Genomic DNA, 23,708 nt, shown 5'->3' with positions numbered 1-23,708 from the left:
ACAGGAGGTATCCATTACAAGCACAGTGGATGATGCTCTATCACCTCAATATCGGCTTTAACAGCTAGCTAAAAAGTAAACAACTGTCAAATCTCTTCAGTGGAGCTGCTGGAGAAGTTCACAAACCACATGCTAAAGGAGTATAGCCAGGCAGACCAAACTGTTACTGACTGGTCCAGAGTGATGATATGGTAAAGCTGAGTGGTTGGCTTCTGACAGGAGCAATTAATACCCTTAAATCTCTTGTCTTCTCTGTTTAAGTGGCATCCAAGACAGCTGCAATGCTGCTATGCACACACACTCTCAAATTAAAGCTTCATCTTTACTTTCACATCATTTTTAATGTTGGGTTCAAAATACATTCACATTTTTCTAAAGGTATTACATTTTGTCAATAAAAAAGGATGAGCCTTTATCTTTAAGCATTTCAATTTAAAATTTTTGAATGGCTTGAAAAAATGTTTTAAATGTATCACATATTTATTTATGCAAATGAGGCTTCTCTTTGATGATGACTGTCAACAATTTGGAGATTATTAAAATGTATGTAGCCTTTTCAAGCATAAAACCGACATAACCCTGATTACAGAAACAAGGCCAAATTCATTAAACTTTGAAATATTTTTAACTGAAAAATTTTACTATTATCATCCCTTATTTTATCAGGATTATGCAAAATGTCAAATGCTCCTTTTCCATTTCACTCCAGTGCACCATAAAAATCATCTGCCAGAGGTGGCATTCCTATTAATTCAAACACTTGAGCCTAACCATATACCATGTACATAACTTTAGATGCTATAGAAAACACAAAAGTAAACACTGATCTCAAGGGGCTTAACAGAATACAGAATTTACTGTAATGCTTGCAACTAAGGCAATTGTATATAAGAACTGGGAGAAGAAAGAGAGGTATTTAAAATGCTGATTCCTGGGAATTCCCTGGCTATCCAGTGTTTAGGACTCTGAGCTTTCACTGCCATGGGCAGGGGTTCAATCCTTGGTCAGAGAAGTAAGATCCTGCAAGCTGCGCAGCATGGCCAAAAAAAAATAATTAAAAAATTAAAAATAAATAAAATGCTGATTCCTAAGCATCACCCTACACCAAAAGGGTCAAAATCTTTGGGGAAAGAGAACAGGACACTGCATTTTAAACTCTGGAGGTGATTCTTATGCATTTTAAAGTTAGAAAACCACTGACTTTATAAATAGCTCTGGGATTAGTTTAAGGAAAGTATAGCTTAAGGCAATCTCTTGCTACTAAGATAAGGAAAGCCCCTCCCACTGATTCCTTTTTCTCCCCTTAATTCCTTTCAGCTGGACCAAAGACATGTCTGTAAAGACACTTTGGTTTCCCATAGCAACCTTCATAGTTATCACCTAACTTGCTCTAGGTTTAAATAGACCAGACCCAAAGCTATCAGTTTATTAAACCCCCAACTTCCAGTATTAAAAATACATAGAATTCTGAGGTCTACTAATACCAAAGTCTGACCTTGAAAATTCCCAAGTCTTAAAAGTAGCATCCTGATTAGAAGCTGAGTTGAGCCTTCTTCTCTCATTCATTTTCTCCAATTATGGAAATGTTCCACAACTGCACTGTTGAATGTGGCAGCTACTAACCACATGTGGCTACTTGAAATGTGGCTAGGGTGACTGAAAAACTGAATTTTTAATATTTTACTTAATTTTAACTAATCTTAGTATAAAATTAGGGACCTCCCTGGCGGTCCAGTGGTTAAGACTCCATGCTTCCAACGCAGGGGGCTCAGGTTCGATCGCTGGTTGGGGAATTAAGATACAACATGCATTGTGGTGCGGCCAAAAAAAAAAAAGCCACATGTGGGTAGTGTTACCATAATGGACAAAGTTGCAAAGTACTAATGGCCCATATAAATCAGGGAAAAGTATCTACTACTCTAGCATCCAGAAGCAACCATTACTAATTTTCCCAGATGTCCCACTTCTTCCTTTGGTTTTAAGAGAGCTCACTATTTTCTACAGAACTTCATGACCAACTAAGCACTAACTTAAAACAAAATACATACCCTGATATTTAATATTCATCCAGGAGGCAGGGACTCTAGATTTACACTGCACAGTTCCAAGCCATTCATCCAAAATGTTGGCTCACTTATTAAAATTTCAGTTATAATTACTGTGTACATAATAGGATAACTTATAGGAGCATAATCACAACAAACACTTAAATACTAGAATTATTCTAAGCATTTTACATACAGTTGACACTTAAACAACAGGGGTTTGAAATGAGAGGGTCCACTTATATGCGGATGTTTTTCAATACAGTACTATATCCAAAGTTGTTTGAATCTATGGATAAAAAGAGCCAACTGTAAAGTCACCTGTGAATTTTTTACTTCAAAGCTGTTGGTGCGCTCCAACTCTCAGGCTGTTCAAGGGTCAACTATATTAGTTTATTTAAACCTGATAACTTGTTGAGTAAGATATTATCCCAACTTTAAAGAGAAAGTTTAACTTGCAGCTACTAAGTAGTAGAGTTGTGAAGACATGACAATAGAGCAATAAATGTATGATTTTAAAAACTTGTATTATAACTTCAAAATCAATATTTTAAAGAGTCTAATTGTTTTGGGGGTTTTTTTTGGCTGTGTTAAGTCTTCGTTGCTGCGCACGGGCTTTCTCTAGTTGCTTCGTTGCGGTGTGCAGGCTTCTCATTGCAGTGGTTTCTCTTGTTGCGGAGCGTGGGCTCTAGGCACGTGGGCTTAGTAGTTGTGGCACACTGGCTTAGCTGCTCCACAGCATGTGGGATCTTCCCACACCAGAGATCGAACCCGTGTCCTCCTGCATTGGCAGGCAGATTCTTAACCACTGTGCCACCAGAGAAATCCCTAACTGTTTTAATGCCATTTCCTGATATAAATATCTCCAACCTTACAGAAAGCGATGAATAGTAAGAGCTTTAGGCCCCTAAACCCCCATCTCTGCACTTTGTCTTTTAACTCGTTTCTTTTTCATCCAGGAAATGACCAACTCTTTATTTTTTCTTTAAGATTTACTTTATTATTTATTTATTTTATTTATTTTTGGCTGCGCAGGGTCTTAGTTGCGGCAAGCAGGATCTTCCGTTGGGGCATGCAGGATCTTTTGTTACGGCGCGCGGGCTTCTCTCTCGTTGTGGTGTGTGGGTTTTCTCTCTAGTTGTGGCAGGCAGGATCCAAGATGCATGGGCTCTGTAGTTGTGGTGCGCAGGTTCCAGAGCATGTGGTCCCTGTAGTTTGTGGCACACAGGCTCCCTAGTTGAGGCATGAGAGCTCAGTGGCCCCGCAGCATGTGGGATCTTAGTTCCCTGACCATGGCTCCAACCCACGTCCCCTGCTTTGCAAGGTGGGTTCTTTACCACCGGACCACCAGGGAAGTCCCAGACAAACTGTTTAAAACGTTATCAATTGAGAACTGCCTAGGCATCCATCAAAAGGGCACTGGTTAAGTAAATCATAAAATGGAATATCATTTAACACTAAAAAAAAGGAGCTAGAAAGGTTGGAAATATCTATTAGGGTTTTTAAAAGCAAGTGACATGTGTATGTATGTCCTTATATGCAAAGTATCTAGAAGGATACAAACGGTAACCATAAATGAAAAGTTAGATGAAGGAAGCTGGAAAGGGAATTGAACTTTGTTCCCCCACTGACAGAAAAGTAATTTTCTGGCTTCCCTGGTGGCACAGTGGTTAAGAATCTGCCTGCCAATGCAGGGAACATGGGTTCGAGCCCTGGTCCGGGAAGATCCCACATGCCGCGGAGCACCTAAGCTCGTGTGCCAGAACTACTGAGCCTGCGCTCTAGAGCCCGCAAGCCACAACTACTGAGCCCACTCACAACTACTGAAGTCTGTGCACCTAGAGCTCCACAAGAGAAGCCACCGCAATGAGAAGCCCACACACCGCAACGAGGAGTAGCCCCCGCTTGCCGCAACTAGAGAAAGCCCACGCGCAGCAACCAAGACCCAATGCAGCCAAAAAAAAGAAAAAAGAAAACTTAAGTCAATAAAGTTTTTTTTTTTTTTTTTTTTTGCAGATTCTAAGGTTCTCTATTCAGAATCCCAATGTATAGAGGTCTGAACCTCAGTCACTGTGCAGAAGAGTTAATTTAACATAGAAGGCCTGAGGCTGCTATACCTAGGAAGGCTTGCCAGGTTGGCTCTTGGCCAGTGTCAGAATTCGGATTTTGAGAGAACGAATTCCCACTCCCAGAACTAATAAGAGTGGCTCACTGTGCCTAAACTGTACCCAAAAATGTGGTTTATGTTGAACACCTGCTTCCCCTCTGGGAACCTGGAATTTTGCTATGTGGTAGGCAGAAGGTACCTACATGACCAACCTAGGCACTGAGTTTCTAATAAGCTTCCCTGCCGGGAGACATTTCATACACATATGCTGTCACAATTGCTGGAGGAATTAAGTAGGTCCTGCGTGACTCCACTGGGAGAGGCACTAGGAGAGGCTCGTGCTCAGGAGAATGAGCCTAGTTTTCTCTGGACTCCACCCCATACGCATTTTCCCTTTCCTGATTTTGCTTTGTATCCTTCTGTTGTAATAAATCATAACCCTGAGTACAACCATATGCCAAGTCCTGTGAGCCCTTCTAGTGAATTACTGAACCTGAACCTGGGGATGGTAGTCCTGGAGGACCCCCCCCAACACACTCATCCTGTTACTAGCCAAGAGGAAAAGCCTTCTGAAGGTAGGCTCATTTCGTGGGTCTCATTTTGTAGGTTTCTTCTCTAGTATGTGCAGAATCCATTTCAGAATTTTGCATTTTATCATAAAGACAATCCTGGAAGCTATTTGGATTGCCTTAGATATGTCTTAGGGAATAGGGAAGTGGCAGAGTCTGATTAGATAATCATCAAATCTGTTTCCTCTTCCTGGATAAACAGCTAGACTATATTTCTCAGCCTCTTGCACAGGTGTGGCCAACAAACTAAGTTATACCCAATGAAATGTAGGCCAAATATGATACCAGCCACTGGTCCATAAAACCTCCTACTCAGGACCCTCTGGTCCTCTCACCAAGCACCACGACCCTCTGGTTCTCTCACCAAGCACCAGCTATGAACAGAACTCCTAACACCTAGAGGAGGGTGGCACCAAAAGATGGAAGGAGCTTGGGTTCTTGAATTACAACATAGAAGGTAACCTAAATGAACACTCTCAATGAAAGTTATCTGAGGAAAGTCATCTGAGTATAAATGTCGACTTTGCTAAGCCACTGATACCTTGGGGTTGTTTGTTACAACCCTAGCCTGCTTTTGCCTACCAAAAGAGGACATGGTTGGGTGAAAACTTTTAGGAGTTACTCTTGACAATGTGAAACACTGAGAAAGTAAAGAGTAGGTCACAGAGAAATTAAGACTATCAGTGGGAAAAAGAAGTGAATGCACTCAAGAGGGAACTGCAAGGATTCTAAAACTGTAAAGAATAAGTAAAACTGTAAAGAATAAGGAAAGAAGTGAAGAAAGCGGAGGAATCAAACACTCATCTTTCCAGACTAAGCAGCTGGGTTCCACTCACTCCTGACATGAAACAACTGAGGAAGACAAAGTGTGAAGGGCAAGAAAAATAACGAGGCATGCCTGGAGTAAAGCATACAGACGAAATCCACTGGGCAGTTAGATTTACAGTCTGAAGCATGGAAAGTGTGGGCTGCTAATAACTCATCTCAGTGTCATCAACATATAGATGATAGCATGGGAGAACTACAGAAATGAGAATAAGAGAGGGCCTATAGAGTAGCGGTTCCCCAACCTTTTTTGGCACCAGGGACCAGTTCTGTGGAAGACAATTTTTCTACTGGGGGGGGGGCGGGGGGATGGTTCGGGCAGTAATTTTGAGCAATGGTTCAGGTGGTAATGCGAGCTATGATGGGGAGAAGCAAATGAAGCTTCTCTCGCTTGCCCGCCGCTCACCTCCTGCTGTGTTGGGGGGAGGGGTTGGGGACCCCTGCTATAGAGAGTCCTAAGGAAGCTTAGCACTTAAGGGAAGGTGAAAAAAAAACCCAAAAACAGAGGAACTCAAAAACTAAAAACAGGGACTTCCCTGGTGTGCAGTGGTTAAGACTCTGAGCTCCCAATGCAGGGGACCTGGTTCGACTCCTGGTCAGGGAAATAGATCCCACATGCATGCTGCAACTAAGGAGCCCACGTGCCTGCCTGCATGCCACAACTAAGGAGCCCAGGAGCTGCAACTAAGACCTGGCACAACCAAATAAATATTAAAAAAAAAAAAAAAACCCTAAATACAGAACTACCATATGATCCAGCAATTCCACTCCTAGGTATATGTCAGAAGAAAATTAAAACCCTAGTTTGAAAAGATACATGTACCTCAATGCACATAGCAGCATTATTTATAAAAGCCAAGATATGAAAGCAACGTAAGTGTCCATCAACAGAGGAACAGATAAAGTAGATGTGCCCATTTATATACACACATATATAAAATGGACTATTACTCAGCCATAAAAAAAAAAAGAGGGACTTCCCTGGTGGTCCACTGGTTAAGACTCCGTGCTCCCACTGCTGGGGGCGTGGGTTCAATCCCTGGTCGGGGAGCTAAGATCCCACATGCCATGTGGCTCAGCCAAAAAAAAAAAAAAAAAAGAAATTCTGCCATTTGCAACATGGATGGACCTACAGGGTATTATGCTTAGTGGAGTCAAAGACAAATACTGTATGCTATCTTATATGTGAAATCTTAAAAAAAAACACAAATGAATATAACAAAACAGAAACAGATTCACAGACAGAACAAACTAGTGGTTAAAGGGTGGAGACGGATGGGATGAGGGGCAAGACAGGGGCAAGGGATTAAGAGGTACAAGCTACTATGTATAAAATAAATAAGCTCTAAGGATATATTGTACAGCACAGGGAATATAACCAATATTTTATAGTAATTTTAAATAGAGTATAACCTATAAAAACATTGAATCACTACGTTGTACACCTGAAACTCATAACATTGTAAATCAACTATACTTCAATAAGAAGAAAACAAAGGAAGTCAAAAAGGGAAACAAAGAGTGGACAGAGAGGTGGAAGAAACAGTGATTAATATCAGAAACCAAGGAGAGTCCTCTTCTTAATGGTAATAAGTAAAACCTAGAAACAGACAGCATCCCTAAGAGAGCTCCAAGGAAGAATCTTTGTCCACTGTGGTAGGCAGCCTCTAAAATAACCCCAAAGATCCCTGCCTAATATTTACACCTTTAAGTAATCTGCTCCCCTTAAGTGTGGGCTGGACCTTAAACATTGCTTCAAAATAAGAGAACAGAAAGCCATTTCCAAGATTAAGTTACAAGAAGACTGACTTCTGTCTGGTTTACCTCTCTCCGAGCCTGTGCTCTGACAGAAAGAAGCAAGCAGTCATGTTGCGAGTAACCCTGTGGAGAGGGCAATGTGGCACGGAACTGATACGTCCCAAACAATAGCCGGCAAGGATCTGAGACCTGCCAACTGCTACGTGAGTAAGCTTGTACCCTTCAGACCCTTCTCACGACCCTTCAGACACGAGATGAGTATGGCCTGTGAATACTTGCACTGCAACTTTGGGAGAGACACTGAGTCAGAAGCATCTAGCCAGGTTGTGCCTGTGAAATAGTAAAAAGCAAAGAAGCTTTAAATAGCTAAATTTGGGGGTAATTTGTTGTACAGCAACTGATAACTAACACATCCATAATAGTCTATGAAAACCATGGGGGAGAGATCTTATGACATACATTTGGTGGTATAAAAAAAAAAAGAAACTATTACAAATTATCAGAATTACCAACTAGGAGATCCCTAATACCTTCGAGAGGGACGTTAGTGGTTACCAGGAGGCAAGCAAATAGAGAGGACAAAACCATCAGGTAATAAGACCAGGGCCTAGCTCAAGCCCCTGCCCCTCTGAAACCCTCCAAACACATCAGATTGTGTACAGGTTGATGTGCTGATCTACCTTCCCTTCCCTTCAGTATGCATGACACATACTGTTAAAATTTAATCACACTGTTCTCTATTGTTTCATGTGTATTATCCTTTTCATCAGTGCCTGGGGACATACCTTGGGTTTATTCCCTATCTCTTCTTTGCCACCACTCCCAACCAAACAACCAGCTTTGAGGACATCAAAAATTTTCCATAGGGCTTCCCTGGTGGCGCAGTGGTTGAGAGTCCGCCTGCCGATGCAGGGCACACGGGTTCGTGCCCCGGACCGGGAAGATCCCACATGCCGCGGAGCGGCTAGGCCCGTGAGCCATGGCCGCTGAGCCTGCGCGTCCGGAGCCTGTGCTCCGCAACGGGAGAGGCCACAACAGTGAGAGGCCCATGTACAGAAAAAAAAAAAATTTTCCATAATCCTGCTAAATAAGTCCAATACCGTATTCAATTTCTAGGTCCCTAAAATACAATCTGACTAGACTTAACAGGAAACAAAATGTAGTCAAAAGTTTGGTAAATTTCTTCTACCTTCATCACCCATCAAAGGTGGAGATAATTTTCCATAATCTCATTTCGGGTTGGTTTGTCTTTAATTGTGATAGCATCACTATTTTATGTATCACTTACAAACTTTATTTGGCAGTATTTTTCCTGACATGATACATCCCAATTTCAGAGGTGTTAAAATGTTAAAAATTTGTTTTATAATCAGTGAAATATGGTATTCCTTTTCTATATGTAGTGTTTTCACATATGCTGTTGTAAAATTAAAATAATTTTAAGTAAATTTGTGACTTACCCCAACAATAGTTGGGTAAAAGTTAAGTAAAATAACCCTGACAACAAGCATGAGCCCCAAAAGGGTATTTACTGGTATTTATAAACTAGAGGGCGATATCATCTCCAAAAGCATTTTGAAAGGGAGAGCCACTGGCATTCAATGAGAATTAGAGATGCAATAAACATCTTGCAAGGAAGGAGGACAGCACCACCAATAAACTATTCTGCCCCCAAATCAATAGTGTCCTTATTGAGAAAATAGCTTTTGCATCCACTTTATTTATTTATTATTATTATTTTTATTTTATTTTTTTTTCCCTGTACGTGGGCCTCTCACTGTTGTGGCCTCTCCCGTGCTCCGGACGCGCAGGCTCAGCGGCCATGGCTCATGGGCCCAGCCGCTCTGCAGCATGTGGGATCTTCCCGGACCGGGGCACGAACCCATGTCCCCTAGCGTCGGCAGACAGACTCTCAACCACTGCGCCACCAGGGAAGCCCTGCATCCACTTTCTGCAGGGTGGGCCCTACATGCGAACACCTCAAGTTTGGCTTTCCAAAGTTAATACAAAGCCAAGCACAACTTAAATCCATCAAATGGTAGGAAATAGTATATGGCTAATGTGAAGTGGCTACCAAAACTTATCAGAGAAACAGTTTACACACTACTATTATGTATATTAACCTAGTCAAATACTTGTTGAGCACTTACTATGTGTCAGGTATTTGAGATACATCAGTGAACAGCCATGCATACATCCCTGCATTCCCACTGGGGGAAAGAAACTAATCATAAAAAAATTATCAAGCATTTCAAGAGACACTAAGTACTATGGAAAAATAGCAAGGGTAAAAGTGAACCACACTGGGGTGGGGAGGGCGGGAGGAGATTGCAAAGTAGGGTGGTCAGAGTAAGCCTTATGGAGAAAGTAGTATTTGAAATTTTAAGGAGCTGAGGGGGTTTAGCCATGCACATATCTGAGAGAAGAATGTTCCAGACAGAGGGACTGTCAGTTAATGCAAAGCCTTCCTCAGAGAGTACATGGCATATGTGAGAAAAAGTATGGAGGCCAAGTGTAGCTGAAGTAAACTTAGTGAGGGGGAGAGTGAAGAGAGTAAGCTGGGGAGAAGGGGAAACATATGAAGAGGTATAGGGCAGGGCTAAATCCTGTAGGTGATAAAAAGACTTCCTTTGGCTTTTACTAAAGACAAAGGAGAATCAATGGGTGGTTTTGAGCAGAAGACACAATATAATTTTTAAAAATATAAGAATCACTCCAGATGATGAACTGAGAATAAACTACAGGGGAACAAGGGTAGAAAGCAAGGTAGATAATAGCACATTAAGGGGAAATTAATAAAACCCAAACAGAGGAGAACCCTACAAAGCTATACACAAATATCCCCAAACAAGGTTACTGTATTAAAGTAAGTTACCATACCAACGTTTTGCGGTTGCCAGAATCCTTTGAGGGCTTACTGATTGAAGAAGACAAAAATCAAAATGAAATACTTTCAAGTAATTTTTACATTTTACCTTTGGACAGACAACCTCAACTTCTGTAATCTTTGGTATAACTGTCTGTTTGAAAAGGGAACAGGAATATTCCTAAAATATCCATGCCATAACAGTGGATATATATACATGGTACACTTACCTCTTCATTACCTAAAGAATAAAAAGCACTAATATGAGTAATCCAAATCAAGGACATCCCCAAATTATGTATTACTGGGCTTAGAAAGGTCTAGTGTAAAACTTTTTTTTTTAGAACCCAGCTGGCAAGGGATAAGGAAATATTCAAGAACATTATGGTCGACAGGTAATAAATGGGCTTGAAATGAAAGCTTTGCCAAGGATAAAAACAAATGGATCAAGAGTTGACTGGGACTTCCCTGGTGGTCCAGTGGTTAAGACTCTGCGCTTCCAATACAGGGGGCACGGGTTTGATCCCTGGGGTCAGGGAACTAAGATCCCACATGCTGCGCGGTGTGGCCAAAAAAAAGGGCAACAGAACCTTAATACTAACTTTTAAAGCACATTTAATAGCCTTGTGTAGATAGCTTCACAATTTTATTTCACCTTATTTTACTTATTTACTTATTTTTTGGCCACTCAGCATGTGGGATCTTAGTTCCCTGACCCCAGGGATCAAACCCGCAACCCCTGAAGTGGAAGCGCAGAGTCTTAACCACTGGATCGCCAGGGAAGTCACTTCACAATTTTAGAATTACTACAATCTGTACATCAGCATAGTTTAAACAATTGTGTTAGCAAATAACCATTCATATTTAAAAACTGAAAAAGTGAAAAAAAAAAAAAAAAAAACTGAAAAAGTGAAAAGAGCCCAAAAAGCATGCTTACTTCAAAATCAGAAAAGAACCAAGTTCCTGATCTGAAATCAACTGAATATTCAGAAGCATCTTCCCAGTAGCATGTGTAAAATTATAAAGCTATACACTATGTATTTAAGATAACTAAAAAATAATAACAGAGAGTACCCTTCTTAGAGCTACATTATCTTAAAACTGTAACTACACCAGAAGAAAACTTGCTCAAATTATCTGTCACAATTCAATTTACAGTGCTGAAGAACATTTTAAAACTTAAGTCGCTCCATCCTTTGAAGGCCTCAATGGAAATGCAAGTTTATTACACTGAGGTTAAGTAACGACCATTCGCAATAACTGCAAAAGACTATCTTTTTGTCAGACTAGAGTTTTATATTTTCACACTGAAGAGATGAAAAACCCAAATCTTGTGTCTTGTCCTCCAAAAATAAGTGGTTGGTCATAGATTATTCTCACCTTTATGATGCATGATCAGATTCATAGAACTTTTCCTTGTACTGAACTTTAGCAGTACGGAAAGACAGAATCACCATTAGGCTAGAGTAGGAAAACCTGGTCTAACATTAAACTAAGGAAGTCACCTCACTTTCCTGGGCTTCAATTTCCTACAGATGACACCATAATTCTGTATGACTAGATTTTAAAGCTTAACCTTCTAAAAGATGTCAACAGAATTATAAGTATATAGCTCCAAGAAAAACAGTCTGTGTCCTCAAAAGAAAACCAGGGTGTACCGTTTTCCAAGAACGCCATGTTCTATAAATCTACCCAACTGTAACAAATGAAGTATTATTCAATTACAATTCAGGGCAACTGTATGTATATGTTTGGAGGATGGGAGACTTCTTACCTACTATAAAGTGAGACAACTTATAAGGCAATACATGGTAAAGGTAAGTGAAACTAGCCAAGAGGAATGTAAGAAATCAATTTTGCTTAGGGAAGTCAGGGAAAAGATTATAGACAGTACATCTGAGTATGAACTAGAATGATGGATAATGTTTTTGTAGATACAGACGATGACATTCCAGATAAAAGGGGCAAAAATGTATTTGGGAACCACTGTGCAACAGTCTTTTAACTAAAGCATAAGTTGTTATATGCTGCTATAAGTAGGGAGGGATCAATGCTTACACAATAAGCTCCAGGCCAAGGTACTTGAAAAACTTTGGCATATAGGATGCCTAGTTTCAAGCCAATGATTTAGTAGACAATTTGGCATTAATGTAAAGAATTAACTGTATTCCCAGAATCATTTACAATTAGAACATATTCACATATTACTTATGTAATAAAGAAATCCAATAAGCAAATGAAGGGGAAAAGATACTGGAGATTAGTTAGAAAGCTATTGCAGAGAACACAGGGTCTGAAACAAAGGAGTAACTATTCTTATAATGAGTCTACCAAAAAATTTAAAAGTAACACTGCATTTCAAAACTAAGAGCTCTAAATCCAAGGTGACAAACTTTCAAACTGATTATCTGTAAGGGAAAATGCTGAGCCCTTAATATGAAGTTTAAGAGCAATAAAAGTGTCTTTCACAATATGCTTTCATTCCATGTTACATTTTGTATAATTAGTCCAAAAAACAAAAAACAAACAAACAAAAAAGCACAACAATAAAACCAACACCTCTCCTGCAGACAGTTTAACATCTCATTCAACATTTTAATTTAGCCTAGAGGTATATCCTGAGCCTTCCAGCATTAAAGACAGAAATGCATTTTTTTCCTCCAGAAATGCATTTCTTAAACCTATGCTCCACACTCCCAAAGGCTGCATTTCCTTCAAATCTCAACACAGGATTTCAGATTAAGTCTACACCTCTAATTAGTGACTTCTCAAACAATGCTTTCCAACGAATAATTTGTTTTATTTGCTTTCCTACATTCTTGCAAATGTATGAATGAAAAGTACGTTAAAATTAACTACTGTGTACATGTAGGGTGCAAAAGGTTTTGAGCCCATTTTAGCTTTGAAACATGCTTCTTAAAAACTGTGAGCAAACAGAAAAGGAACTGCTGGATCTTTCTTTATATAAGGTCTTAAAACAAGACTCAGTAGGATGCCATTTTGAAACTTCCCAGCAGGAAGTTCAGTTTGATCAGAGGGCTGGTTAAGAAATGCTTCAACTAATAACATGAACTGACTTGAAAGTTAGCTTTGCTCTTTTACAAAAGAATATACCAAGTTCACAGCAGGTACTACTTTTGTTAATTCAAGAACCATAAACTTCTCATGAAAAATAAGTGTCTTGAAATATCTGAGCATTCAATTAAAATTATTGTGATAAATTCTCTTCCAAGGTATTGAGTACCAAAGATCTGTTATGTGGTAGAATGAAATAAAGACTCAAGTTCATAAATTTAAATTGTCTAAAAAGAAAGCTTTTCATAACTAGATCAGAATCTAACCCAAAAAAAGGAAAAAGCAAGGATAATTTGAGATTAGTCTTTAAACATGTTGTCAAGAAATAGGAAGCATTTCTTCTTCTGTCCTCACAATTGTTTTTGCTTTTTTTTTTTTAATGACTTAACCCAAAGTTAGGAGGACATCACAGTACTTAGCCTGACAAGATCCATATTAAAGAGATTGGGATTTAAAACCCCAGTAGAAATTTAAGAGACCACAAAGAAAGCTAAGCCAGAGATCCATTCGAGTGAGTTAGGAACCAAAAGCATTTCAGTTCTGTTCCACCATAATGCCACAAAAGGCTGCCCTAAAACTTCCACGATTACAATCTTAGGCAAGAAAGGGTAATACTTTCAGTTACTGATGGTCAAATCTTGGTGCCTTGATTCTAGACTTAAGTTTCCATGGAAGGACTTGGGCCCCCACTTGTTGAAAAGGGACCAACTCTCTAAACAAGTTTTATCATCATGGGACCTTTTCAGTCAAAGCACAACTAGATGTCTAAAACTTTATGTATCATCAGTTCATTTTCTCCTCAGACAAGGTAACAATCTGCAGTGTCCTACAACAGGATTATTTAAACTGATACCATATATCTCATTAATAGCTAAAATACTACACTGCCAATCTTTGGATGGGTAGGAATGTCAACCTGAGCACATTAAACCCAAATACTTCTACACAAACAAGTTTGTTCTTAACCTGTTTGACCTATTTCCTGATTTTGTACGTGTCCAACCATTTTTTCATCCGTGTATCCCTAACTCCTATCAAACGGATTGTCATGAGGCAAATGTTCAGAATGTTTTTTGCGAAAGGTAATCAACTACACTCACTCAAATTAACTGGTCAAATAAACTCCCCAAGGCAATCGAATTTTAGAGAAAGAGGGAGACTAAGTGCTATTACTCACTTTCAGGAAAAAAATACTTTTTATTAGAGTCCTAAAAACTGTGACATTTGAATGACTTCAAGGGGCAAAGTTTCTGCTCGAAGTTTACTTTAAACACAACATTTCCAAACCCACAGATATTAAGCATTAAAGCTTCATCCTAGTGAGGGTACTCCTCTGTGGGAGCCCGGTGGGGTGAAATCTGAGGAGGGGGTGGTACTGAAAAAGAACACCTGTGCGTTTGGCCTTACGAAACCCTCTAGAAAGACCTGTAGTAAGTCTCTCTCCCACCAGCGCTGAGGCCTACAAGTGCTCGGCTAGGAAGCGGGCACTTCCTACGGATGAGCGGAACCGCCACTACAGCACAGACACTGGGCCCGGTGGGTGAGGGCCGACTTTGGAGACAGAGTGAGCGCCCGGGCGCGCGAGTGGAACAAAACCTGTGGCAAGAAGTAATGAGGAAGTGCTCTCTCCCGCCCGCCCCTCCCACCGGCGGACACCCGAAACACCCGGGGTTTGACAACGTGCTGGGGGCGGGGGAGGGGACTGGCAGTTCCAGGTCCGCCCAGAGGAACTGGGAGCCTGTACTCCAAACACGGGCCCCTCGCTCCCGGAGCTAGGCCTCCGGGGCCGATGCCCGCTGCACCCATCCAGCAGCTGAGGAGCTCGTGGGGTCTGAGAAGGGTGCAGTCCGCGCGAACCGAGGCCCAGCCGCCCAAGTTGCCGCCACTGCCGCCCTCAGAACCTCCAGGCCCGGGCCGGGGGCCATCCCGGGTCTCATCCCGCGCTCTGCCCTCCGCTTTGTGGAGCCTTCGCCTCCGCCTCTTCTCTTCAGAGCCCGAAGACTCTACAGCCGAGGGGAGAGAGTCCGCCCTCTCTCGCCTCTTCAGTTCCCCGTCCCGACTGCCCCTCACACAGCGGAGCGCCGGGAAACGCTCCCAGTGGCCCCGGGACCACCCCCGTTCCTTCCCGCACCGGCGCCCGCTTTCCGTAGCTGACACCGCCCGCCGGCCCCAGCACCCGACCCCAACACACCTCACCTCAGGCGGCTCCGGCGGCGCTGGACACAGGAAACTCCTTGGTCCCCGACTCCGGCTCTCCTCGACCCCTCTTCAGTTAACTCCGCTTGTTTCTCTACAAAATGGCGCCGGAGGTCGCGCGCTCACGTCGCGGCCTTTCCCCTCCCCGTTCCCATTTCATCATTCGCTGCCCGCCCGAGGAGGGAGGGCCCCAGCACCAGCCAATGATCGTACCCCGCCCGTGGCTTCTGCCCAATCACCGACGGGTGCCCGCGGATTTAAACCAATCACACACTATCACTTGCAGAAGTCAAGGAAGAAACCAGGCTCTTGCTAGCAACTACCAATCCAGACTCCTACTTCGCGGGCTTTGGCCAATTGCCGCTCAACAGTCCCCAGGGACGTGAGTAGGAGCCCTTGCGCCTGCGCTCGAGGCGAAGGCCAATGGGGAGACGCAGATAACTTCGATTTGGGGTTTTACGGACTTCCCACCTGCCCTCGAGGTCGTCGACCAATGGGGGCCTGGCATTGCCTCTGAGAAACAATAAATAAAGGAGAAGGCCCTTAAATCCTCGCCACCTTGCGCGGGCACTACTCTGAGTTAGAGGGAAAAACAGCCTTCCAATACTCTCCTTCCTCTTTCGAAGTGTCAAGTCTGGTAGACCACCGGGCTTCCCAATATTAAACATTTCCCCACCCCCCACCCCCGCCCGCCTTGTCTATTTGGCGGGGAACGCCAGCTACCAGCAAGCAAGCCAGCCTGTAACTAGAGTGGTGGCGCTTTGCATCCTGGGATATGTAGTTCCCCCTCCCCGTTCCTGTCGCAAAAGTAGTGCGAGTTCTTCCGTCACTGACTGCGCCCTAGGAGAAGTAATGCGTGCTGGAGAACGTAGTCCCCCAGGTTCCCGTTTGGTCCTAGCCTGCCTCACTTTCATCAAGAGAACTTTCCCATCTAGTTCTGCCTGTTGAAGAAGGGACTCCTTACAGAGAGGTAGGAAGCTCAGTCTCTTTTTGGCTTAGTCCCTGGAAGTGGTATCAGAAAGAATACTTAACGCCCTTTGCTCTCGGGAGAAAGAATAGAGAAACATATTTTTTTTAAGATTTTGTGGTCACGTGTTCCTAGCTGAGTGTGGGAGGAGTGGAAGGAAGTGTTGACTGGTGCCTCTTTTAAGTTTTGAAAAAAATGTATCCTCATCACCCCGTCCTGAGGCTATGCTGGGTTGCTTGTCTCCTAGCCATCTCTCTCATACTACCTTTTGTGCCTAAAAATACTTTTAAAAAATTATGGTAAAAACACATAGCATAAAAATTACCATCTTAGCTGTTTTTAAGTGTACCGCATAGTAGTGTTAAAACTATATGCATATTATTGTGCAACTGATCTCTAGAACTTTTTCATCTTGCAAAACTGAAACTGTATGCCCATCAAACAACTCCCCATCTCCTCCTTCCAGTCCTTGACAACCACCCTTCTATTTTCTAACAGTTTGACTACTTTACATCCCTCATATAGGTGGAATCATGAAGAATTTGTCTTTTTGTGACTGGCTTATTTCACTAACGTCCTAGAAATACTTATTGACACCTGCCCATTCCTTGGTTGGAGGCAAACTCTTTCAGCAGACATTTACTGAGTGGTGATTTCAAACAACTGTAGGATACCCAGGGACCCCACATACAGCAAGGGCAAGAGTTGCTTCAGTCCTGTTCATAGCTGTATCCCAGCACCTAGCACAGTGCCTGGCACATGGTAGACATGTGAGCAAATAAATGTTGAAAAATCAGGAAATGGAGAAATGGACTTAAAACATAATATTAGTGATAGAAGCCCCCCTAAACAGACCAAGGATGAGGAATAAGTCCCTTCTATACCTTGTTGCTGTATAAAATTGCTAAAACCTCTATGGATAGCAGAATTTTGGCCAAATTTATCAAAACTGAAAATGCACAGACCCATTGACCCAGTGTCTAGGAATTTATTCCACAGGTGAATATTGCAGATTTGTACAGAGATGAATATATAAAGATATTCACTAATGCATTGTTAATGGAGTCCCAAAAGATTGGACACAATAGGGAAGAGGATAAATAAGTGTATGGTACTGTCATACAGTGGAATACTAGAGAGTTTTTAAAAACCGTGAGGTAGTCTATAGGTACTGATACGGAATAATTTAAAGATTTATTGTTAAATTTAAAAGTTAAGTGCAGAAAAAGAAAAAACCAAAAAAAGTGATGGTATAATCAGTACGTTACCATTTGTGTAGGAGAAAATAACTATATTTGTATTTACATATAAATAAATGCATAAAAAGATTTGAAAAGATACACCCTTTCCCCAAACTGACACCAGTGGTTATCCCCAGGGAGGGGAGTGGAATGAGGAAGGGTAAAGGGAGCTTTTGCTTTTTGTTTTGTGTATTACTATATTATTTGAACTTTTTTCAAAGAGGATGTATTCATGTTTTATTTGTATAATTTAAAATAAAATTTTTTAAAAGGAGACAGATAATGACACCCATAGAGGTCAACTATCTCAGATCAATTCTGCAATTCTACAACTAAATCAGGTCTCAGACATAAATCTCCTAAAGTCAAGTCAGTGGAATGAAATAAAGTTGAGTTGCCTTTCCCCACTTCTGCCTGTCTTTATACTGAGCCTGCTCTGGGAGACCCTTCTGCCCACTGCCAGTGCCGCCCTCCCACCCCCCATCCGCACCCCCAGCTACACCAACACCACTGCTAGGATTTGGTGTGCCTTGGGGACTTAGCCTAGTACTTGCAGGATCCACACAGTAAATAGCCTGGAGATCAAAGTCCTTCAACTGTGTGTTGTCGAGAATTCTGGGTGGCTTCTATCCTTGCTAGGAAAGAGAGAGACTCATAGAATGTTTACAAATTGGAAGGGTTAATGGAGATAACTTAGTGTACTTTTTTCACTTTACTGAAAGACATAGTTGGAAGTCATGCCCAGACAAACTAGTTTACTAGAGACCTTCACAAAGGACTCACTGCATCACCTTGTAACTTAGCAATTATGTGTTCTGGGGTTCAAACATATTTAGAAACAGGATATTTTTACCAGCTATTAATTACTCACCTGGCCTCTTTCCTCAGCCTTCTTGCAATCCTTCATCCCCAATTAACTGTGCTTCCCATGCTCTGGAAGAACTGTACAAACTCTTTTAATTGTTTCCCAAAATAGCCTGGAGAGGGAAATGTAAGTGTTAGGAAACAAAAGCCTTATTGAATTGACTTGGGGTGGAGGCAAAAATACCTAGAAGACAAAGGACTTTGAGACATTGAGATCTGTACAAACTGTTATGAGATGTTTGGTGCTTGAATGAAGAAGAGATACAAGGCCTTTTTATTCAGTGTTCTTGTTTTTCAGTCCCATATTTATCAGAGAGTCAGTAACTTCAATTTACAGTAGTTTTGTTTTGTTGTGTTGTGTTTTGCCTGCGTTGCACAGCATGCGGGATCTTAGTTCTCCAACGAGGGATCGAACCCATTCCCCCTGCAGTGGAAGCATGGAGTCCTAACCACTGGACCACCAGGGAGTTCCCAATTGACAGTAGTTTTGACTGTCTTATCCAAAGCAACTCACTGACAGCCTAAATCTAAATTCTGATCTCCTTCCAGACCATCAGCAATGCCTAAGCTCCAAACCTTCTGGCTCCCTGGGCACCCAGGCTTTGGTATGACTTTGGTGGCTCTACCCTGATGGGAGGATGACCAGGGAGGCACATTGCAAAAAGCCCATTGAGGAATTCAGAAACCCAGGCCCAGAACCAGGCTGTGCCCCTAACTTTCTGTGTAACCTTGGGAAAGTCGTTTTCCCTCCCTGCACTTCTTTTTCCCTCTTTACTATTCTGAGGATATTGGATTTGGCTCCCAAAGTGTGTTCTGTGGACTCCTAGGAAGCCAAAGACTTACTGTGTGGTCCTGGAATTCTTTTGTGCACATAGGTTTATTAATCAACTAATATACTCCAAAAGTAAAACTTTACATGCTTTATCTCATCCACACCTCAAGACCCTGTGGGGTAGGGACCCCATTTTACAGATCATAAAACTGAAGCTTAGGGAGGTGAGTCACTTGCCCAAGGTCACATACCTAGTCAATGGCAAAGCAAGCCTTGAAACCCAAGCTCTCTGACTTCAGGGCTTACATTCCCAGCCACCATCCTCTAAGCCTTTGTTTGGAAACCCCCGTGCCTAGGTGATCTCCCAACTGTCATGTTCAGTGGTCTGGTAGTGATCAGATATTTTCCAAGCCAAAAAATGTGATGCATCGTCTGATAGGGTATTATAGATGAGTGAGACAGATTCTGAAAATACTGCTGTGAGTTTGGTGTTTTCCAGTTGAGTTTACATTTGAATTTTTAGATTCTCTCTCCTTTTTTTAAAAAATTTTATTTATTTTTGGCTGCACTGGGTCTTCGTTGCCGCGTTCGGGCTCGCTCTAGTTGCGGCGAGGGGAGCTACTCTTCGTTGTGGTGTGCGGACTTCTCATTGTGGTGGCTTCTCTTGTTGGTGAACACAGGCTCTAGGTGCGTGGGCTTCAGTAGTTGTGGCATGTGGGCTCAGTAATTGTGGCTCACGGGCTCTAGAGCGCAGGCTTAGTAGTTGTGGTGCACAGGCTTAGTTGCTCCACGGCATGTGGGATCTTCCCAGACCAGGGATCAAACCTGTGTCCCCTGCATTGGCAGGTGGATTCTTACCCACTGTGCCACCAGGGAAGTCCCTAGATTCTCTCTTTAATACAGGATTTTGTCCCAAGACTGTGTGGGAAACTCCTGACTTTTTTTTAAGGTTATTTATCCCTCTGTCTCTTTTCATGAGAGAACAGGGAAGAAGCTAAGAGGAAAAAGGAAAAGCCACAAAGCATCTCCTCTGGTTCACGGTTAGTTTAGCACTGAGTGCATGCTTGCAAACAAGTTAGAGCAGGTCTGAGAATCCTACCTGGGCTTCAGACAGATTCGTGGACTTTAGGATTATTGATGGAATTCTTCTGAGCTGGACAGAGTCTGTATGACTCTGCCGTAACTTTCTGTGTCCTCCCTGATAACAGACCTGATATTTGAGATGATTGCCTGAAACCTGGACCATTAGTCTGAACTTCTCATTCTCCACCCATCTGGGCCCCTGCCTTGGCAGATAGTTCTCGTTTAGAACTACATACTTCTCTGGGCACTGTCTCAGCCCCTCAGCCCCCAGCTTACACTTAACATCGTTTACCTAAAACCCGTCTCTACTGTCATCTTCGAGGGGTCAACTTACAAGATATCCTGAACTGAAGGTGGGAGGGGGCAATAAGTTGAGCACTGTCTTCCAAATTCCTCTTTTTTTAGGGTGGTGGGGGCCACTCCTCCCAGCTTGCAGGATCTTAGTTCCCCAACCAGGGATTGAACCAGGGCCTCAGCAGTGAAAACCCAGAATCCTAACCACTGGACCAACCAGGGAACTCCCCTTCCAAATCCCTCTTGACCATTCCATACTTCCTTCTCTAGGTTATTAAGTCCATCAGACATTTAATCTCTTCCAAATACAGTATAGAGTCTTGGAAGTCTGAGAAAAAGAGGCCTCTGTCTTTAAGATGTTTACAGTCACCCTTTGCAGGAGCAAAGGACAGACCAGATCATCATTAGTGAACAATTCAAGCCTGTATGTTACCTATAGAATGAATAGGTCAATAATCTAAATGCTGGAAGCTGATCGAGGAGAAATACTTTTGCTGGAATTCTTTCAGGATATGTAGCTTAAAACAGTACCCCCTCCCTGAATCCCAAAAGGTAAGCTTACCAGCCACCCACACTGGCCTGAAAAGGACTTTTCATGACCAAGAATCCCTGAATTCAAATATATTGGGGGCCTCTGAACAGCTTTCAATACTTCAAAAAGCATAAGAAAATCAAATATTTGTCCTTCCCCACACTACCCACCCCAGAAGCTACAGCAGCTATCATTAATTAGCTCATCATATTTGGTAGGCAAAAATCTTCCAAAATTCAGAACCCATAGGGAAAATAATAAGCAAACATCTTTGGAATAAAATATTGGGGAATCTCTACGGAGGCCCATTTCAACCCCTAAAAAATCTGAGCCTAATTAGCCTCATTCACTGACCTGAGGATGAGGATAGGCCCATATTTGTCCTTGTAGCCCTGTGGTTTTAGAGTAGTCACAGATGGTGAAAGAAAGGACAAACTCCAGGTTCAACTAAAAAAGAAAGCATTTTGAATAATGTCATTCAAGCTGCTATAACAAAATACTATAGACCCAGTGGCTTATAAAAACAGAAATTTATTCCTCACAGTTCTGGAGGCTGGGAAGCCCAAGGTAAAGGCATCAGCAGATTCATTGTCTGGGGAGAGCCCACTTCCTTGTTCATAGATGTACATCTTGCTGTAACCTCACATGGTAGAAGAAGCAAGGGAGTTCTCTGGCGTCCCTTTTATAAAAGCATTAATCTCATACATGAGGGTTCCACCCTTATGACCTAATCACCGCCCAAAGGCCTTACCTCCCAATACATCACACTCACCCCTCCACCACCAGGGCAGAACCCTCATTTCTTCAACAGATAATCATTGATTAAACAACAGCTGTGTCCTGGAACATAGCTCAGAGCAGAATAGGCACTTCAGGTGTCTGTGCAGGTTGATGTGGCTCATTATCATCTGCTCAGACTAGCAGAGAAGCCAACTGTCAAAGAATCACAAATGTGATAAATGTTAACAAATGGGGAACATAAGGAGTTTTGGGGAGCCTGCAACCCAGTCTGGGGATTCAAGGACTCTCTAAGGATGTGAAAGGGAGTAGGAGTTCTCTAAACAGAGTGGCAGAAAGGGAGAACATTCCAGCAAAGAGCTAAGCCTCACAGAGATGATACTGGCATCTTTGAAGAATTAAAAGACCAGGAAGGTTGGAGCCTAGAGAAGCAACCAGAGGACCATTTAAGCCTCTGTGCTCAGCCCTTTATCCTAAGGGCTCTGGGAGCCTTTGAAGGGTTGGGTGGAACAGCTGACGTGCTAATATTTGCACTGTTTGAAGGTCACACTGGCTGTGGCATGAAGAAAGTACTGGTGTCCAGCCAGAGAAGTTGCTGGGAGACTAGCCAGGAGGCTACCGCAGGAGTCCAGGGGAGGTGGTGGCCGTGGGAATGGAGCAAAGTGGGGTCACGAGAGATGAGGGAGGTCAAAGTGTCGGGCTTTGGCAACTGATGGAGTGTGAAAGGTGATGGAGAAAAAGTGAAGGATTGTCTGCCCTTGGGTACCTCCTTCCCCCCACCTCAACTCCGCCCCTTGATGCAGGGAGACTGGAGGAGCTGGTGTGGAGGCAGAGACAGTGAGTTCAATTTGAAGGTGAATGTGTTTCACACATTCACACCCGTGGCCTAAAGCTCTGGGCCGTTGAGAGCCAGAACTGCTGATGGAGGCACTGACAAGCCAGCTTGGTTGCCCTGGGGGAGCCTTCAGAGAGCAGAGGCCTCGGGCCCTGAGAAGAGCTGTGCTCAGGCTCCTGGTTGAGGAGGGAAGAGTCTCCAGCATGCTGGCAAACAGCCCAGCCCAGGAGGCCTGAGGACTGCTGGAGGCTGAGTGAAGTCACAGAAGCCAGAGGACTGAGGGACTCAATGTGTTTGAGCAGTCAAGCAGGGAGGAGGTTGACAAGGCCTTGGGCTGTGTGACCTCCAGAGAGCCTTTTCTGTGGCTGAGAGGGGGCTTAAGCCAGATGGGATCAGGCTGCAGAGGAGAGCTGTAGCTGGAGGGCAAAGGAGGGTTTGTACTTTTTAAGATAGAGGGATTGGGGCACATTTAAATGCTAATAAAGTTCTTTTGGAAAGAAGTTATCTCTCCTCCCTGTGATCTCTTCTCCCTGGAGTTCAGGTTCAGACAGCTCCAGGGCCAAGGTCTTCTTTGTTCTTGAAATACTTGGGCTTTGATCTTCTTCACTCCTCCTCCTTCTCCTGAGGGTTCTTCTCCAAGGCAGAAGGTATCCAGCAACAGCGCCCACTTAGAGCTGCCTGGGAAGTGACTCTTCCTCTGGCTATTGACTTCTGGGAGAAGAAAGGGCTGCAGCCATCCCACCCCCACCCTGGCCCCCCGGAGTCCCCCCTTCCCCTGGGGCATCACGTCCTCACTGGCTGCTTCAGGGCCTCCACAGACGTCTCCTCACCCACGAAGTTGCAAGCCAGGTCACTGTCCCCTTTATGGACAAGGGCTCAGAGGTCATTCTGCAGCAGCTCCCAGGAGAAAGGGACCATGTCCATATACTGCCTCTGGTACT

At 42.9% G+C, this 23,708-nt stretch overlaps 1 protein-coding gene and 1 long non-coding RNA gene across 8 annotated transcripts in view; one reads left to right on the top strand and one right to left on the bottom strand.

Annotated features, from left to right (window-relative positions):
- The window catches only part of CNOT1 (CCR4-NOT transcription complex subunit 1), a 105,080-nt gene extending 89,515 nt beyond the window's left edge, over positions 1–15,565 (bottom strand). For 6 of the 7 annotated variants that reach the window (XM_082607380.1, XM_082607385.1, XM_082607383.1 and 3 more), the window contains exon 1: positions 15,437–15,556. The gene's annotated coding sequence lies outside the window, so the exon portion shown is untranslated. Of the gene's footprint in view, positions 1–15,436 lie in introns of all 7 variants that reach the window. The other variant, XM_082607381.1, reaches the window with a different exon arrangement.
- Positions 15,566–16,284: 719 nt separating this feature from the next.
- Positions 16,285–23,708, top strand: part of LOC309795235 — a 35,046-nt gene continuing 27,622 nt past the window's right edge. Inside the window, exon 1 of the long non-coding RNA XR_014292228.1 lies at positions 16,285–16,411. This is a non-coding gene — a long non-coding RNA (uncharacterized lncRNA). The remainder of the gene's footprint in view (positions 16,412–23,708) is intronic.

This window comes from Mesoplodon mirus (genome assembly GCF_964341445.2).
Source record: "Mesoplodon mirus genome assembly, chromosome: 19".
Taxonomy (NCBI): domain Eukaryota; kingdom Metazoa; phylum Chordata; class Mammalia; order Artiodactyla; family Ziphiidae; genus Mesoplodon; species Mesoplodon mirus.
Note: the sequence above shows the minus strand (reverse complement) of the source record. Positions and strands in the feature narration are given on the sequence as shown.